Source organism: Balaenoptera borealis (assembly GCF_965194805.1).
Source record: "Balaenoptera borealis genome assembly, chromosome: 18".
Lineage (NCBI taxonomy): Eukaryota > Metazoa > Chordata > Mammalia > Artiodactyla > Balaenopteridae > Balaenoptera > Balaenoptera borealis.
The window spans coordinates 4822531-4841874 of NC_138877.1; the positions used below are offsets into that span (position 1 = coordinate 4822531).

Genomic DNA, 19344 nt, shown 5'->3' on the forward strand with positions numbered 1-19344 from the left:
TCATCTTGACGCTTTAATACGGTCCAGATTCTAAACAAGATGTAAAGATCCTCCCCGATCTAACTCCTCTCTGTGCCAGCCCTCCCTCGCTCTCTGCTCTGCTATATTAGTTCCTGGAACGTTGCAGGCTCTCTCCAGGCTCTGGAGCTTTGCCCGCCTCCCGTGTTACCTGATCAACTCCCACTCCTCCTTCAAGTTTCTGCTGAGAAATGGCTCATTCAGGAGGGTCTTTCCTGATTCCTCCCCTCTCCTTCCCTCAACTGCCATCCACTCCAGATGCCCTGTTGCCCACTCTGTCACTTTCAAGGCCCTTATCATTCACTTAACATCCTTCTTCTCCAACAGAGTGGAGGCTCTGGAGGGCATGACCTGTGTCCCCACTGAGCACATGATATCTCCAGCATGTGAGACTGTGTCTGGCAGATGGTGGGTGTTCATTGGAGGTTTTGCTAAATGAATGAATGAGAAACACATAAATTGATGGATCATGTCTCAAAAAATAAGCTTAAAGTTTGAAAATAAAAATCAATTATTAGCAATAACAAAAAGTTAAATTTTAAATTACTGCAGAGCTAATATAGTTTTATTTAGTTAACAGAAATGTTTGGAAGAATGAACTAATGAACTGAAAAATGGCTTGGTAGTAACTTTCCTTGACTCCAGAAAGCCCTGGAGGACCACGGGGGCAGCAGGCAATGTGCGTTCCCAGATTCTCCTGGACTTCCCTCTCCTCTGCTGATTTTGTGTTTCCTATTCCTCCTGCCCACTCTCCATCCTTTCACCTTCCTTCCTTCCTGGTGTCTCTGATTCAAAGTGTGTTCTAAGACGAGCGCATCAATGCTAGTTCAGTACTGGGCTCCCCTCCTCCACCACGTGTCTGGTCCCCGTGCTCGGGAAGCCCACTGTCATGGTATTTTTCACCTCCCTCCCATGCTACTCAGCACACCAGAAAAAGTTAAGATTCAGTATTTTATCACTTTCACTGGACAAAATTTAATGGCTTCTTCATTTCAGAAGCGTTTGGTTTTTCTCATCAAAAATGATCAGGTTTGACGTATGGGGGACCCTGAATCATACTTAGTCCCAAAATAGGCAGGTAGCTCTGTCTATGTCAGCATTCTGAACTTTTGTTGTCGTAATGCCAGTCAGTGTTTCTCCGCCCATGGGGCTGCTCTTGGGCCAGCAGGGCTAGAAAAGAAGTAGTCTGATGCTCATTGGAGTAAATGGGTTCACGTTGGGAAACGCATCTTGGCACCTCAAGATTTAAAAGGTCTAAGTATTCATAAGGTCTTATCTAAGCCACTCACTGGTTATTAGTTCTTCACATTGAGATACGTGAATCCTCAGAGGTTCATGATATATCCGGGCTGAATACGTGTGAACCTTTAAAAAAGAATTGGCACATTGAGTTTTCAGCTGAAGACTCAGTTTTCTGTTCCGTCTTCTCTGAGGTCCGTCTGTTCACAGAGCAGTGCCATCCTTCCCCACGCCAGTGTCCACCAGCTGCGTCCAAAGCCCAGATAGAACTGTGGTCACCGTGTCTCCAGAGCTGCATTTGATTTCGCTTTATGTTTATTACCACTTCTCTTCTTCTGCTTCAAACATTTTACACAGATGAAGACGGCTTTGAAAGCAGAACACCCGCATTTGGTATCACTGCCTTCATTTTTCTTATGTTTTGGCTTCAATCACAGTGCTTTTAATATTCATGAAGTCTGAAAAAATAAACATCCTAAGACTATTTCCTCTGAATGGAAATGTTATGGTTTCAAACCCCAGAGAAAACAATTGGGAAGTTCTACAAACCCACATTTTTCTCCCTGAAAGTTGGAAAGGAGCTCCAGCTTGGCAGAAGGAACAGCTTCCCTGACACTTCTGGGCTTCCCAGAGTAGATGGCGAGGGGGCCTTGTTAAGGAAGAGGCAAGGAGTCAGCAGACGTGCGTATTTAAGGAGTCCCTTTGGAATAATAGATACCAGAATCCTTTCAATGATTATGTAATTGAAGAAGGTAGAAGAATTATTTATTCCGTTTACTTCTCTGTGTTCACATGGAAATTGTTGACAATATTTCTCAGTCCTCTCTCCTTTCTTTACTTTAAGCCTACATTGATATTTACACCCAAGAATTAGCTCAACCAATCCCTTAAATATTGAAAGGAATAAAGAGCAAGAACTTCCCACAAATTTGAAAGCCAACCTATTAAGAAAAATGAAATGATTATTCTAAATAATTAAAAGGAAATTGATATCAGAAGAGGTGTTTCAATAATAGAACATAGTCCTAGGTTTCCTGTGCTAGAGTCAAGCCCGGTGGATCACTCCTTGTGCAGACGCTCTACCTTGTTGCCCAGTGGGACATTCCCAAGGTCACCACTTCTTTCCCGCCCTCTCTCCCTCATGCTTTATCAGAGGACAGTCCCATGCCCCACACTGGTGACTGAGCTGTCACCACCTTCAGTTTTGTGTTTCTCCTCTGTGTCGTGTGTTCTCACCTTCTTTCTCAGGAACCGTGTGATTGCTCTATATGCTAAGACTCTTCCCTAGGTCACCATCTGCATCCCCATGGCTGACTCAAGTGCCAGTAACAACCTCTTGGGTTCCCACCACTTCCTGCTAAGGATGCTAAGAGGACCCATATCTGGGTAGCCAGCCTCCCTGGTAGCTGGAAGTGGCCCTGTGAGCCACAAGTAGCCAGTGGGCACTAAGGAAGTGAGCCAGGGCCTTCCAGGAGCTGGGTGGGCTACCTCCGCTTTCCTCCTGGAAGGCAGATGGAGTGTCTAGTGCTACTGCCGCCCTCTTGGGGCCATGAGGCCACAGGCGAGAGGAAAGATGAAAGCCAACAATGAGGGTGGTGCCGCCGAAGGACGGGGAAAGCCTGGGTGCTCCAGAGCATGGAGGAAAAAATACCTTCTTCCAGAAATATTTGGGGAGAAAAAGCAAAATCAGCCACTGTTTGTTGTTTGAGCCACTGTTGGTTGAATTCTTAGTTACACACAAACACAACCTAACTGATACTCCCTCTCCCCAAAACAAAACAAGTATAAAAACCATGCCTAATCCTGGGACTTCCTGTACGTTTTTAATTTGTCTGTCTTGACTGGCTTTCTCGCTAACGCGAGCTCCCCAAGCATCTTACTTGTCCTCAGTCTCCACCCCATAAGTTACTCTGCGCCCTTCTTCACTCCCAGGCTTGTTGAGAGAGTAGCCCACGTTACCCAACGCAAGTTCCTGTGCCCGATGCACAGTGAGTGAGGCCAAACAAACTGAAACATCCGAGTTTGGAGCAGAGAAAGGTTTATGGCAGGGCTGAGCAAGGAGAACGGGTGGCTTATGCTCCAAAGAACCCCAAACTCCCTAAAGGTTTCAGCAAAGCATCTTTAAAGGCCAGGTGAGGGAGGGGTGTATCCAGTGCATCTACCGAGGGAGACCAACAAGACACAGTCTCCTCCAGAATCTCACATTATAGTGCAGGAGAGGAAACCAGTCACCACTTCTGGACCACACAGGATGAGAGCCGAAATGAAGATGCTGCGATGGACGGTGGCGTGATGTGACTCCCTTCCCTACAGCAGAAGAAGAGCGGGACCGATGGTGGGCAGATGCAGTGTAGAAGGTGGGTCTCAGAGAGCAACACGAGGGAGGAGGCCTGCCATCATCCCTCCTTCTGGGACGGTCCGAAGGAGGAATGCCAGCCCGCTTGGGGATTCCCGGGTACCTGTTTTGTCGCAGCTTCCCACAAGAAAGAAACTTTTTCATCACTTGAGTAATCGCGGCCCCTCCCCACAAAGGAGAATAAATGGCAAATTCTTCCTTTAGGTCGACTCTGAGCATCTGCAGAAACTGCCCGAGCAAAGATCAAACTGGAAGGCCAGCACCTAGTGGTCCTTGGCATCAAAGGCCACAGGTTGGTTTTCTTTCTGCCTAATTTTAATATGCTTGTGAGCCTTGGGAGGCTTAATTAAAACTGCAGGGGAGCCAAAGTAAGCAAAGAAAGGAACCGTTTTGATGCTTCAAAAACCCAAGCAAACAGAATCTGTATTATTCCATTAGGTATGCTTATAGGATTTGTCTTGGGTGTTTGGATTGCTCGAAGCCTGCTGGGGAAGTCAGTCACGGGCTTTAGAGCTGAAAGGAACCATATTTCATGCCCCCAAAATTTCACTTTTCATCCTCCCGGTTAGGTTTCCCCACTCCCAGTGCGTTATTGTGAGCCGTAGATGAACTTTTACTCTGACTTCTGTTTACTCAGCTTTCCTTCTGCTGATGCCGGATTACACGACAGGGCCAGCCCAATTTTTCTGCCTGGTTTGGCAGTCATGATGTTGGATTGCTTTCCTACTTTTCCCTGATGGCCTTTGCTTTAATAAGACACGGGGTTGCCTGAGAGACACCGTAGACCACGGTTCAGAGCACGGGGTCTCCCAGCTGGACCACTTCTTGTCTGGGTGACCTTAGACGAGTCACCATCTCTCTATGCTTTGCTGTGTCATCTGCCAGAGGGGGGTCGGGGTAGTGGAAACTGTGCCAACATCATAGGGTTCGCTGTGTTAATTCAATAAGGAATTCGTGTCCAAGGACTTAGCAGGATGCCTGGCTCGGGACGTGTGTTCAGTAAGCGGCAGCGGTTTTCGTGATCATCCCAGGACACAGGCAGGCACACCCCCATTGCTGCAGCCAGTGGACCCAGGAAGGGCTGTGCACCTGGGTCCCCTCAAAGCTTCAGAGCTCTGAGCTCACCCAACCTAAGAGGGCCTCAAGGTCGCAGGAGAGGCTCCACACGCGGGCACACGCAGGCTGAGGTCAGTGGTGTCCACGTGACCGGCCTTCCCAGCAGGCCTCCTCAGTGACAAGGGCAGCTGCAGAAGTTCAGCTGCTGGGGCCAGTTGGTTGTTACATGACGGGGCTCTCGCTCTGAAGACAGCACTCAAAGAGTCAGGTCTCCAGGGGAATTAGTGCCAGGATCACGGTCCCGGCGGCACCTCCAGGCCAGCAGCCGTGTCTCCCAGGGCTGGGGTGGTCCGGCCTGAGAGTGAGCGCACTGCCAGCCCCTCAGAGAGGGTCACTCCTCAGTCACTGGCTCACAAGGGACCCACAGGCTAAGGACTAACCTGATCTAACTGCTGGAAAGCCACCCAAGCGGGGAGGTTTGCCTGATGCCAATGGAAGAATCCTTAAGAGTCTGGATGAAAATACTTAGTGTCAGTTGCTAAAGATTTAGGAACAGGTGGCACGTGGTTGGTACTCATGTGCTGGGCCTTAACTTCCTTTCCAGATGTTTATACTCCAGCCAAGCCGGCAGTGTAGAGCCTGTAGTGTGTATGGCTGGCCTCTGTCAAAGTGGGTTCCCCTTCACTGTCTCCAGTGAACCTCTTAATAAGTGGCCGCCTCTGACATCAGCTGCTGAGGACACAGGGGTGTAGAGAACACATCTCTACCATCAGGAGGCTTTCAGTCTAAGGAAGAAGATGAGGAAACAGAGCAGCATCCTTGAGCATAAAGCAGAATCACGAGACACAGGGGAAAGGGGGGTGCACTCTGGGGTCTACGGACCCGGATCAGATGGTGGTTCTTACCTCTGGCTCCAGAGGAAGATCATGTGACCTCTTTGGACCAGACTTTCCACATCTGTGAAATAGAGGCTACGGCTATTGTTGTAGGGCCATCCGTGTGTATTAACTTACAGATCGGCAAGTGGCCAGTACAGCGCCTGGCAGACAGTAGTCATGCGAAAAATGGCAGCAATAGCATTGTTACCATTATAGAGAGACGCAGGGGAGGAAGTGTGCCATTCTGCCTGGAGAACCCATGAACTGAGTCTTGAAGGAGGAAGAGGAGTTCTCACAGGCAGAACAACGGCAGAGGCGGGCACTGTCAGCTGAGCCAAGAACAAGATGGGCAAAGGCCAAGGAAAAACAAAACAGAACCTTGAGGATTTGAAGAGATGTAGACAGTTGAATGTGGCCAGAGTGCACGGGGCTGGGGATGGAAGGCCAAGAGAAGGGTCTTGAATGAAAAACCACAAATGGCCTCAGATACCCTTGTAGACAGTTAGATTTTGCCAACTTTTGCAATGCACTAAAAAGTCCAGGGCTGGGTACTGTGCTAGGCTATTTATATATGGTACTCAGTGCCCAACAAGCAGCCTGCAAGGATAAGATGGCCCCAGTTTACAGGTGCGTGCACATGGCCTCAAGGAGCTTGTCACTTCAGCATTCAGCTCACCGTGTTAACTTTGGGGAATTACACAGCTGAAGGGCATGTCGTCTCTCTTGATATTTCGTGTTCAGTTGTGTTGCCTTATTTTCTCTTTCATATTTACTCATTCCCCCTCGGATGCATTTGGAACCAAACGGTACCATAAATAAATAAAACACACCGTCTCCACTGATGAGGAGGCTTGGGAGGTGTTGGGTTACCTTCCCCAGCTGGACCGCCTTCCGGATGAAGTGGGGCTGTGCTTCCCTGTTAGAGGTGATGCACTGATGCAGAGACTCGTGTTTACTTTGGGTCATATTGTCTCCAAATAAATCAAGCATCCTGTTAAAAAACAGCACACTCTATTTTACTTTTTTAGGATAGGTATTAGGCTTGAGCCCAACATCAGGTAATACGGGACATGTGGTTGAGATGGAAGCTGTGGATTTCATGAAATTTTGCGTGTCACCCAGAGAGGAATAAGACCCAAACCATCGTCAGATGGAGCATCCTGAATTACAATGTCGGAAAAGTACACGTGCGCATCGACCCCTAGGAACTGGGGTATGTAATGCACCCAAGGACCCCGAGCTCTGTAATCTTCTCTGCTGCTGTACACCTGACCCCTCGAAATGCTCACCACGCATTTATTTTGGACAAGTTCTAAACAGGTGTTTCCTCTGCGCCGCAAATGGTTTAACCGAGAGCCTTGCCGCATCCGGTGGGCTCAGCTGGAATCACGGGGCTGACGCCGTGTGAGCCTGACGGCCAGGACTGTGTGACGCTGACGGCCAGGACTTGCCAATTCCCCCGCTGGTCAGCACTGGACGCAGAACAGATGTTGGGGATTACAGGGGAGGATTCGGGGAGGCCGTGGGCCGGGTGTCTGCGGAAGTAATTCATCGTGGGGACGTGGACAGGCCCTGCTGAACCTGCAGTGAGAAGTTCTAGGAAATGAGCCTCAGTGGGCCCGCAGATCAGGACTCCAAACACATGTTCTCCTGGTGTCCTTGGCATTGAAAGAAAAATCGTAAATCATCATCTTCAAGTCCAGCTGAAGGGAGGAGGGAAGAAACCCTAGTCCCACAGATGTTCATGTAAACTCTAATCTGGGAATTAATTAGTGGGATCGTGACACGGAAGCGTCAGAATAGCATCCTCTGATTGATTCCATGTGAGTCATCGGGAAACAGTTGGCAGAGCCCTGGAAGGTTGGCCGTCCATCCCTCGCCCAGCTTCCGGGAAAATTCCTCTAAGGCTGGCCTTGATTTACCCCAGTATAACACAGAGCTGTTTCTCCCTGCCCGTTTCTTGCCATCCTGAAGTTCCTTTGTCCCGCAGCTCCACCAGCGGTATTTTTATTATTGTCTAAAGCCTCAGCCTGCTTCCCAAGACACTATGAGTTAGAGGTCCGAAGCGTACAGCGCTGTAGGTGACAGTTTTAGTGTCTGCTCAGTAGACCACCTGTGAACCTCGGCGCTCCCTTAGCGCTGCTCTGTGCAAAGCTAACCAGAAGACGGTTACCTTAAGTGCTCCCAGGTAATGCTGTGGGTTTAATGAACTTCAGTTTGACCTTTCTCATACAATTCAATTGCATTGGTCAGTACATTTCAATAAGTGTTATTGGTTTTAAAAAATGAAGTTATTTAAAGAGCCACAAAGAAAGGGATGCTGTGATTAGAATCATCTCAACCAGTAAGGGTCATCGAAGAAAAATGTAGAAATAAGGCAAAGTATTTAAATAGGGATTCTAAGAGGAACAGAACTCAGGAAACATGTTTTTTTCAGATTTTTCTCTTCCATTGGTTTCATTGCCAACTTATTTATAGCCTGTTAAGGATTTCAGCAGAAGGAATTACAGGCAAAGGTGTACATTCAGCTATTCCCGCCTTAGAGTTGATTTGAATTTTTTGTTTTTGCTTTTTCCGGGGCTAAACATAAATGTTTGTGCTAGGGAGAAAGCAGGTTGTTAATAGGGAGAACAAAGGAATGACGATGGCTTACTAATAAATGTTTTTAAAGAAAAAAGAGATAAAGAAAACACAAAATTGTATATCTTTGGCATTAAATGCCATAGTGAGTAAACAAGTAAAACTGTGAGGAAAAACAAAGTGGATCCTTGAAATAAATATTGTATTATTCAAAATCTCAAAGGCATTAGTAGACTTCATTCATGCAGTCAGCTAGGAATTTCTTTTTTTAACAGCGACTCAAAGTAACCTCATTGGTTTTGTTTTTGAAATAATGGGAAAGAAGGCTAATTATCATATTTGTTTCTCCTCTGAAAACATCTTCATTCCTCCAAAATTAATAGAAATATAAGAAGACAGTTCTAAAAAAGCAAAAGAAATCCCTCAGAGCCTTCAACAATATTGAGGGGAACAAAGACATAAGAAAAGAAGGTCTAAAATGCCATATAATATCCCTTATATGTGGAATCTAAAATACAACACAAATGAACATATCTATGAAACAAACAGACTCACAGACACAGAGAACAGGCTTATGGTTGCTGAGGGGGTGGGGGAGGGATGGAGTGGGAGTTTGGGATTAGCAGATGCAAACTATGAGATAATAGAATGGATAAACAACAGGGTCCTACTGTATAGCCCAGGGAACTGTATTCAGTATCCTGTGATAAACCATGATGGAAAAGAATATGAAAAAGAATATATATATATGTATAACTGAAAAATAAAGTAAAATCTTTGTGCTGACCTCTTAAAAAAAAAAAAGAAGATCTAGATGATTTTATGAAGAGCAAATGGTATCGTATGTTATTTACATGATAACCCAGTTCTAACATGGGACGATGCCAAAATGTAGTAGGCTCTCTATAGAAGAATCAGTCAGAAGCATTCATGTGCCATTGTATCTAAGAATTTTTAAACTTGGAAAGCTGTATTGAAAGGAGAAATTGAAATATATGGAAATTGAAATATATGGAAAGGGAAATGTAGCCGATGTGTTTCTATTAGAGTGTGATGAAAAAAAATTGGATCTGTTTTATGTAAATTTTCAACAGCGACCTGGTGAAGAAAGTCCAAAGTACATTAATTAAATTTACAGAGCCAAAAAAGGTGAGGACCCAGGAGATTCGATGTAAAAAATACAGATGGACTGAGGGAGATGAGAGGAAATGGACAGACTTTTACAACATGATATTCAGCTTGGAAATATGCATGCGAGTACAATGGGGAATACTAGCCAAAGGCAGATAGCTGGTTTAAAGGAGAAGTTAATAAAATGTTGAGTCTGAAAAACTATACAGACCAAAGCCAGGAAATTACACAGTTACGGATCCCGCAGTAAATGTAAATTAGCCCCGTCGCACATAGGTAGTATTTCATATTCCGGGTTGTGATGTTAACTTTCACGCCTAAACATGCGTGCACGTGTGTGTCTCGTCTGAATTACGGTTGTAATTACAGGAACAAAGGTGCAACCAGAATGCGCAGCGGGTCTCCTGCTCCTTTCCCGAGTCACCCAGGAGCCTGGGAGCCCGAGGAAAGAGCGAGGAGGAGAGAGGCTTTTGTTCCAAGTCAGTTGTTTACCACAGGAGCTGGGATCATGGTTCCTTAATGATTGTGAAGCGGCCTTGTGTGTCCCGGGGTCGTGGAAGGCCGTCCACAGCACCTCGGAGTTAACACTGGCCCTTGAATTTCCAAAGCCATACGTTCCATGTCATCCCCTCTCTGCTGTCTCCCCGGGACCACTCTCCACCCTCCCCTCCTGACTTCTTACCTTTCAAGGCTCTTCCTCCTGTCCCATCCCCATAGCCGTCTCAGGTCCTGGACAAGCCCCATCCGGCCCTCCTCCCTCCCCCGTTTCCTCATGATATGGCTGCACGCCCGTCCTCAGCTCCCTCCCCCTTGTCATCCCTAAAGTCTCCTCACCTTCAGAACACAGCTCCATCCTGGACTCCCTCCCCCTGAGATTTCACCAAGTCCCGGCTCCTTTTCCTTCTCCCCACCTCCTAGTATAGGAATCACCCGGACGCTCATCTCAAGCCTTTCCTCACCCGGTATTCCCTTTCTTTGTGATCTCATTTATTTCCACAGGTTCGCCCATCACTGTGTACAAATGAGCCCCGAATAAATAGGGCTAGCGCACCTGTCTTGGGAGAAGGTGTGGGCCCTGGGGCCAGACGGCTGGGTTTGTTACCAAGTCCAAGCTCGTACTGCTTGCCGCACACAGGCCAGTAAATCAAGAGCCAAGGTGTTTGGGACAAGGAATAGTGACTTTATCCGGAAAGCCAGCAGGCTAAGAAGATGCTGGACTCATGTCCCAAAGAACCATCTTCCCTGAGTTAGAATTCAGGCTTATTTTGTACTAAAAGGGGAGGGAGTAAAGTCCTGGTTTGGCCTCCGGAGGGGATGTGTTGATTTCTTCCTTCCTGAGGTCATTGGCACGTGGGCCGGGTCAGGGTGTTTCCTGGGAGCTAAACAAAGGTGTTTAGCTTAATACTCATTACCGGGGGGGGGCAGGGGTCCCAGAGATGGGCCGTTATGTGTAATTTAAGCTTACAGGCAACATCCCTTTGGTGATGAACTTGTAACAGAATACAAAGGTTCTTCCCCATTTCAGGTTCAAACCCTAGACCTTTCTTGCCTGACTGACCTCATCTGCAAGCTGGGAGTTACCATATAGTACCCACCCCACGGGGCTGCGGGGAGGATGGAGCCAGCTGATTGGGGAAAAGGGCTGAGCGCACAGCAGGCACAGGTGTCTGTGGCTCTTTCCTTGTTGTCATGGCCGAGCTCATCCATCTCCACAAGGTGGTCATTATTGTGAGCTGCAAGCTCTCTCCAAAACCAGAACTTTCTGAAAGTTGGCCTCATTCAGCCTCAGAACCTGTGCTTCCACCTTCCCCTTCCTTGCTGGCTCCTGCTTCTGCATTAGGCTCCGTGCCCCCTGCCCATTGCCCTCTGACCAATCAAGGCTCACCTTTGTCCCCCTGGCTATTTTAGAGACCCCCCCCTTTTTGTGGAATTTTTCAACATGGTGGCAGACTTCACACGTAGAGACAAAGGATGTGGAATTATATCCCCAGCCTAGTCCGATGTTGACATGCTGCTTGCTTCGTATCTTTTCGAAAAGAAAAAAAAAAGAGAAACGTTAGCCCTGCTGTTGAGTCCTCCTAGTAGCCCTCCCAGCCTCATTCCCCTTGAGCTAGAAATACTCTCATTACTTTCATGTTTATTTTCGTGCATGTATTATGTATGTATAAACCTGTAGAAAATATAAACAATAGGCAATGTTGATTTCTGCAGGGTTTTGAAACTTTATATAGGTTGTATCCTATACACCCTTCCCCTCAACACTGGATTGCTTTGGTTTTTTTCAGAACTGGTTTTTGAAGTTTATCTAGAGTGATGTAAGTGTAGCTGGCTCATTTTAATGCTGTTTTTGGTTATATAAATATGCCAAAGTGTATGTCTTCTCCTATTGATAAACATTTAAGTTTTTGACTTTTGGTGGAGGTCAGTCACCAAAAATGCTGCAGCGAACATTCCTGCACATATCTGCTTGTGGGCATGTATGAGTTTCCCCAGAGCACACGTGTAACCGGGATTGCAGTGTGCACTGAAAATCTCTCAATCTGTGGTTTTTCTTTAAACATTGTTTACGGTGTCCTTTACAGCAAACGTTTTCCCTTTTAATGTGAACTCCTCTCTTTTCCTGCAACGTTTCTGCTGTTTTGTATCAAATTTTCTAAAAGCTAATCAGGGTCAGAAAGATACTCTCCCACCTTTTCTTCTACAGGTGTTAAGGTTTTGCTTTTCACCTGTCCTGTCGATGCCAGCCAGGGTGCTTTGAAGACTAAGATGTTGGTTTTGCTTCATAGGTACCAACCTTAATAAGACTTGTCCTACCGAGGAATAGTGAGGACCTCAAGACCCACTCAGACCCACAGGCTGTCCCGATTCTGAGCCGTCGGGTGACGGACATGTGCTGTGTTGTCTGTTCACTGGGCCCCAAGACATGGCAGCCTGTGCTTCACTGAGTAATGATGCACGCCTGCTCGCTGAGTCAGCACATGGCATCGTGCTCTGAAACAAGGACATTACCATGAAATAGCCCAGTTTTTAAATTCATCATTTAAAAATGTTACATTTTAAGCAGAATAGAAGAAGACAAGGGTCAGAAATGTTGCAGCAGAGTTAATTTCTGTTCGGAAAAGTCAGAGTAGGACTTCTGGGCTAAAAATGGAAGCTGGATTATATACATCTAAAAGCTTGCAATTTATTAAAATAAGAGTTATTGAAACACTGGCAAATATAGTAAAAAAAAAAAAAAAATACTAGTGAATTATGAGTAGACATTAAAGCCACTGTCTGTTAAGAACATGGATCTCTGACCACAGGACAGGCCCTGGCTCTAGACTCAGAGAGACCTGGGTTCACATCCTGACTCAGCCCCTTACCTGGTGACCTTGAATTGGCCACTTAACCCCTGAGCCTTAATGGCCTCATCTGTAAAATAGGAACAGTTAGTGTCTCTCTTGCAGGGGTTTTTAGAAACCAAGACCCACCTCTTACTTGTGCCTGAGGCCAGTGGTGTTGCTTAGTTAAAGTAGGAAATGCTAGGGGAGGGGCTGGAAGAGGGGAGGGTTGGTTTTCGGCTACTAATACACGTGTCTTTTACTTGGGAAACGCTCGTGGGGATTTTGGAGCTGTTGCAGGGTGTGCTCGTGGGTCCTTATGTGCATCCAGCAACGTATCCATGGTGACGAAGAAAGGGTACCTTAACAACACGCCCTACGTTCTGTGAGTGGGTGGAGATGAAGCCTTGAAAGGCTGTGTGTCCTCCATCTCTATGTCTCTCCAAGGGACCGTGAGGCTGGCACGTAACGAGTGCTCCAAACCACTGGAGGAGGGGAATGCAGACGGATTGTTGCTGTGAAGTTTCTAGTTTCGTGAAGGAGTGAATCCATTTTAAAAGTAGAGAGCATACACTTTAATTGCTCAGTTTGGTCCTTGGGATGTATCGTTGGCAATCCTCATTTGGTTATCACAAACTCTTTATGAAGTCAAGTCTTTTCTCCCCAAGAACATTTTTTTTTTTCTGTTTAAAAAAAAAAAATGCAATCTGAACTTTGGTTAGAGGAGCCTTAAAAAGTAACAGCAAGAGTGAGAGAGAGAGAGAGAGAGAGAAATGCAGAAGGAATCCATGGGGGGCTGCGGGCTGCTGCTCAATTTCATTTGCAGTTGTCAGAGTTAAAGAAAACAGTGGAGAAAATGTCTCATCGAGGGGTCCCCGGACTGTTCTGCTCCGGAAAGGCAGCTGAGGGATGGAGCGCAGCCAGCTTGGCTGGGGCTCAGATGCCGGGTGCCATGCGCCAGCCCCTGAGCTCATTCACGGCTTCTGAGTCATTTTACAGGCAGAGCTGTTTGCAGAGCATCACAAGGCCCTGTACAGATGTTTGGGGGCTGGGGGAGCCAGGTAGACTTCAAGGAAGGAAGAAGCGTGTGTTTATTTTTAAGGTTTGGTCCAGGGCTCCTGGGGGTTTGGGGAGATAGATTGTCTGTGAGCACAGCTCACAAGGTGCTGGGTACCACAGCCCCGCGAGGGAGGTGCTTCTGCTGTCCTGATCTTACGGCGTGGGGGCGGGGGGAGACTGAGGAACGCAGAGGGCGGTGGACCCGTGCGAGTGTCACAGTCTAAAGCTGAGAGGCGCAGTTCCATCCCAGGTCTGTCTGAACCCAAGGTCCTTGCTCTTCTCTACCTGCTCAGCTGCTGAGAAATCCCCCAGAGCAGCAAGAGTTAGTAGCCCGAGGCCGCTGCCTGGGGGCAAGAAGTCTGCTGCCCCGGCACGTGCTCACTGCGACTCAGGGGGAGAAGACGCACAGCGGCCCCGTCCCCAGGGAGAATTCTTCTTGTCCGTTCTGTATCCGTTCTGGAAGTAGATTGAGAAGCACCCCAAGAGATCCAGTGGGTGGGAAGCAATAAAAACTTGATCCAGAGCAGCGGTAGGAACCACATGAAGCCTGAATCAGCGAAACTGTGCTGTAGTTGAAGCCTGGTGACTCACGACCCCTCTGTGACCTCCCCGACACCTGCTGGTACCCCACTAAGTGCCCGCCTCAGCTCCTGTGCACATCCTGTGCCTGCGATTGGCCATCTAATGCGCAAACTATTTTCAAACCCAGATATGTATCCCGGACGTTTAAGTCCACGCTCCTTAATGAATTTCTTTTTCCATGAAACACCCCTGACAGTGGAGGAGAGAGAGACGCACACGTACCCCAGGAGCCCTGGGGAGATATCCTGTAGCATTCATTGCGTCTCCAAAATAATATTTACTTGGTTTTATGAAAAAAAGAAATCATTCGGATTTATTGGGAAAATGTTCTTGGTTTGAATATGAAGTGATCTGTTTTTCAAATCTTTGGGTGAGACTGAAGATCCAGGAAAATGTGGCCTGTTTATCAGGTGGTTTTTTATTCTAACTTAGAATATACACATCTTCCAGGTCATATTAGCATTTTTTAAAATATTCCAAATGCCCAAAGGAGTAATTGATGAGGACTTTTCAGTGAGATAAGGGATGTCCCATTTAGGATATGTGTGTGACTTCACACATTCTATTAATTACCTGATTTCCACTGTATGCCTCTCCATTCATGTCAAATAGGAAAGCTGGGGAGGTGGCCCTTCCTGGGGTCCCTCCTGTCAGGTCCCATGAGGGCTGCTTGCCTTCTGTACCTGTAGTGCCAGCTCCTGGGGAGGGGATGTCTTTTTCGTCCTCAGAAACAATGATTTTGCGTCTTCAGTTTGTGGTCCCTGCCACCTAGGAGTCTAAGGGGAGCCCCGAAGGCCAGAATGACCTCCAGGATCTTCTGGTTCTGAATTCCTCTTCACTCTGTGCTAAAGAGAAGCAAATGGCCGGGGGCCGGTTCTCCTCCGGCCATCAGTTCTGTGTGACTGGAGACTTCATCACCCCTCAGCCCTGTGGAAGCAGCAAGGACTCTGGAACACAGTTTGGGCTGAGAACTCCCCCTTCTTCCTGGGCTGCGACTCAGAGTCACCATACTGGTGACACGCAGCTACATGGTGAACGTTTTTCATGAGCATTTAGCACGTACTCTCTTTTCTCCTCGGGCACAAAAGCTCCTGGCAAGCATTCTCCATCCTTGCAGAGCGACCGCTGAGCCCGTGCTCTGCGTGACGCTCTGTAGAGATCAGAGGTGGTGCGTGGCCTGGCGTGGCCTGGCGTGGCCTGGCGTGGCGGTCGGAGGTTCACCTGGACCAGTGTCGCGGCATCCACACAGGTGAGCGGTACTCATACCTGAGCGTGAAGAACAGAGTTTAGCTTCTGCCTGCATCACAGTTGACACCTGCTGCCTGTCACCAATAAGCAGCTTGTTTGCACTGTAGTTTGGGACTTCTGCAGCGTGCAGCTCAGCCCTCCCATCCGTCTGAGAACAGCGCTGGGTAAACCTCCCGACAGTTGGAACAGAACGTGATCTTCTGGACCCACCTCCCCCTCAAGTAGTCACTCTGCACCACTGTTCATTCGCCACTTCTAGGATGTCTCCGTAAGATGTGTGGTTATGTCAGTAGTGTAAAGAAAAAAAAAAAAATCCAGCTAGTTATAGGTAATGTGTATGGCACTTACCATGTGCCAGGCACTTTTTATAGTGCTTTGCACTAATCATTCATTTAAGCCTCATGGTAACCCTATGAGGTAAGCATTACATTTTCCCCACTCTACAGAGGAAGCAGCTGAGGCACAGGGTCAGTAAGAGCATGTGGCAGCGCTGGGCTTGGAGCTGGGCAGGCTCCTGTGTTCTTTGTTTTGGTAACTGCACGTCCTCCAGATTTTCCTTTATTTACTTTTGCTTTGGGGTCTGGTGTTTCTGGTGTTCAGTCCAAGTGTACCTTGTGCCTTGAGTCCTGTGCTATCTCTAAACTCAGAGCTGTTCTCCTCTGCTTGGGGGCTCGGCGGTGGGGAGGGGGGGAGAAGGAAGCCCCTCACTCCTCACACACAGGGAGGGAGTAGGGAGGGTTTGGGGTCCACCCGCCTCGGTTTGAATGTCGATGGCCCTGCTTTCCTGCCCCAGGTCCCTGGGGGAAGTCGCGGACTTGATTTCCTTCTGTAGAAAGGGGACCAGGAAGGGTTACATGGAACGCTTTATGGGAAGTCCTGGTACACGGTGACGCACCAAGAAATCTCGGTGTCCTCCTCCATCTCTATCATGGTGTCTCGAATCTGCCCCGCACCAGGGAACACAAACTGACCTTGCCCAGCTCGGGCTCCTCCAGCCTCCTTTCTAGAACCTTCTCTCATGTCACCATGACCGTGTGTGATGTGGAGCCTACAGAAGCTGCTGAGTGCTCTAATCCCTGGTCACGTGTTTCACGGTGTCCCCGGTCGATATTCCTGGTCTAACAGGACGTGGTGCTGTGCAGCGTTACACCCAGACCAGCACTGCCCTCCCTGGGCTCTCCCCAGCTATGGCCTCAGAATCAAGTAACTTTACCCCCAAGCCGGGGGTTCCTATGCATTTGGCACCTAAGTGGTTAACAGTCATTGCTAGCTAAAGGTGTGTTAACTGAGGATGCCCTTCTTCCCAGTGGGGCTGTTAGCACATCAAAAGGGTACTTTTAAAACCTCACTCAGTAGTACAGGTGAGAGGGGACGGGGGAGTAATTAAGTGCTGTTTGTCACCTAGCCCAGCTCGGTAAACTTTTTTTTTTAATTATTTTGAGAGAACAAGAGCAATCTGACTAAATTTCAATACCAGAAGCTGTGGCCTTAGCAAAGATTTCAGTACCTCAAACCTCAGTCAATCTGTGAAAATCGGGATAGTAGAAACCTTTCTGGAGACACACCTTTAAAATTAGTTATGTCCATTATGTGTTTTTAAACAGCTCCAAGTTTTTAAAAACCAGTGACAAGACAACAGTACTTCCAAATCTCCATGTAACCTTTGTCAACTGGGGAGAGGGTTCCCTATTTTGAGCAGGGCAGTTCAAAGGTCATTTTCCTTATTTCCGTCAGCAATGAGAATTCTTACGGAGTTTCATAATCTATTTTAAATAGTACACATTGTTGGAAAATGTTATTTTTATTTTTTTCTCGAAAAAATATTTTTCCAGCTTTATTGAGATAGAATTGACATATAATATTGTACGTTCAAGGTGTACAACATGTTGATTTGATCCACTTATATCTTGGAAAATGATTACCATCATAGCATTAGCTAACACCTCCATCCCATCACATTAACTATCATTTTTATAAAATCTTACTCTTAAATGACTGTATTCTTTGCTAAATACACCAGCCGACGATCTAGGGTGTAACCCCACAAGTGTAGCTTAAACAAGGCCGCCTTCTGTCGCTGGGTCAGCCAAGGATGGATTAGAGGGGGAAGGTGGGACTTGCAGAAAGAAAGGACCTGGATAATCCAACTCCTTCCTGTGGTTCGCTTGGGCCACTGGCGTGGGGCGGGGAGGGGGTACAGGGGATGGCGGTCTGCATAGTCTCAGTGGATCAAGGCCTGGACCACTGAACTGCATTTGAGGCTGTGGAATGTGTGTTTGTTTGTTTTTTTAAGGTGAGGAAATTCCCAAACAGAACTTACAAAAACTGTCGTATGTATTGATGTATACTGACGTATATACAGTGCTTAACACTTAAAGATGCAGTGTAACTTTTGGGTGGGCGGCATCGGGAGATCACATCTCAGGTTTAATTCTGAGACTTGGGCCAATCCTGCTTCCTTTCCCACCCCTACCCTTGTTGCCGGGGGAGGTCCCCTTCAGATGCTCAGAACCCATCCGTTTTATTAGCAATATCACATCACACCTCTCTATGTCAACATTGTAATTCTGCATCCCTTTAATTGCTACACAGAAGTCCATTGGGTGTAGGAACCACAGTATAGTTAGTAAGCCCTCTTCTGGGACACTTATTTCTTACTTCCTTTGACGGTACAGCACTATGTGAACACTCTTGTACTTGCTTCTTTACCCAAGTTCTTACTTGTGTCCCTAGGATGCATTCTGAGATGGGTAATTGATGGGGCAAAATGTACTCACATATTTTTAAGGTTTTAAATTGCTCTTCCAGAAAGCTGGCACTCTTGTTTTTAGAAAAGGAGAAAGCAAGTGCTCTAGTGCCAGGGTTGGTGTTCAACTTTACCCCAGATCTCATTGCTTCTCAGTTTTGTTGTCATAAAGTTCCGACACCACACACAGGGCTACACGCTGGGGTTCAGTGGCAAGACTGACGTGGTTAGGTGTGGGCCAGAGCAGAACACATCGATTGCAGTAGAATCCAGTGGTGAGAACTTAGAAAAGAGAAACCAGTGAATGTGAAGGCTTCTGTCACACTTAACTTCGGTGTCTGTCCGAGTAGTTGACCATTGCTACCAGCTCCAGCTCTGGCCTCGCTCACTCAAAACAAAGTTTAAGGACTCTGCCTTCCCAGCCCCGATTCTGTTCAGAGCAAACTAACTCTCCCCCTCCCCCTCCCCTCCCCCCTTTCCCCCTCCCTCCCCCTTTCCCCCTCCCCTCCCCCCTTGCCTCCTCCCCCCTTGCCTCCTCCCCTCCCTCTGCCTTGGCCCTGAGCCCTCTTTTCAGCTGCTCACCTAACTGACATCTGCCCCTGTAACTCTTCCTTAAGACCCTCTCCCGCTTCCTCCCAAATGCTCTGTGACCCTGCATCCCGGGAACTGGGAGTCTCATCGTCGGAGCCTGTGTCTCCCTGTCGTCGCCTTCCCTCTGTCCCTGTAGCTGTTGAACTCCTGCTTCTCTTCCCATCACATCCCACACTCTGTCACTAAGAAGTCTTCCCAGCCTCCTAGCCTTCCTGTCACCCCCAGAGCATATGATCGTGACACATCCATTCCAGGTGTGATGTAGGAGACACCACCCCATTTTAAGTTCCTTGAAGACAAGGACCGTAACCCGTTCACTTTCCTCCTCTGGGTGCTGAGAACCTCTCTGCCCTGCACCCAGGTGCTGGTTACATCAGTGAAGGAGCAGTGAAGGACCAGGAACTGATGGATACGTGGGTGGATGCAAGGTGCCTATGGAGTGAAGTTTATTTCTGTGGAGTCTGGTGGCTCCAACATTTCTCCAGAAGAGGGATTTAGGACAGCATTCTGACCAGAGTGGGGGCTTGGAGCGCTTTA

General features: G+C 47.6%; 1 protein-coding gene across 3 annotated transcripts in view; it reads left to right on the forward strand.

Annotated features, from left to right (window-relative positions):
• The window catches only part of LOC309615431 (phospholipid-transporting ATPase IB), a 537980-nt gene that overhangs the window by 461491 nt on the left and 57145 nt on the right, over positions 1 to 19344 (forward strand). The window lies entirely within an intron of this gene.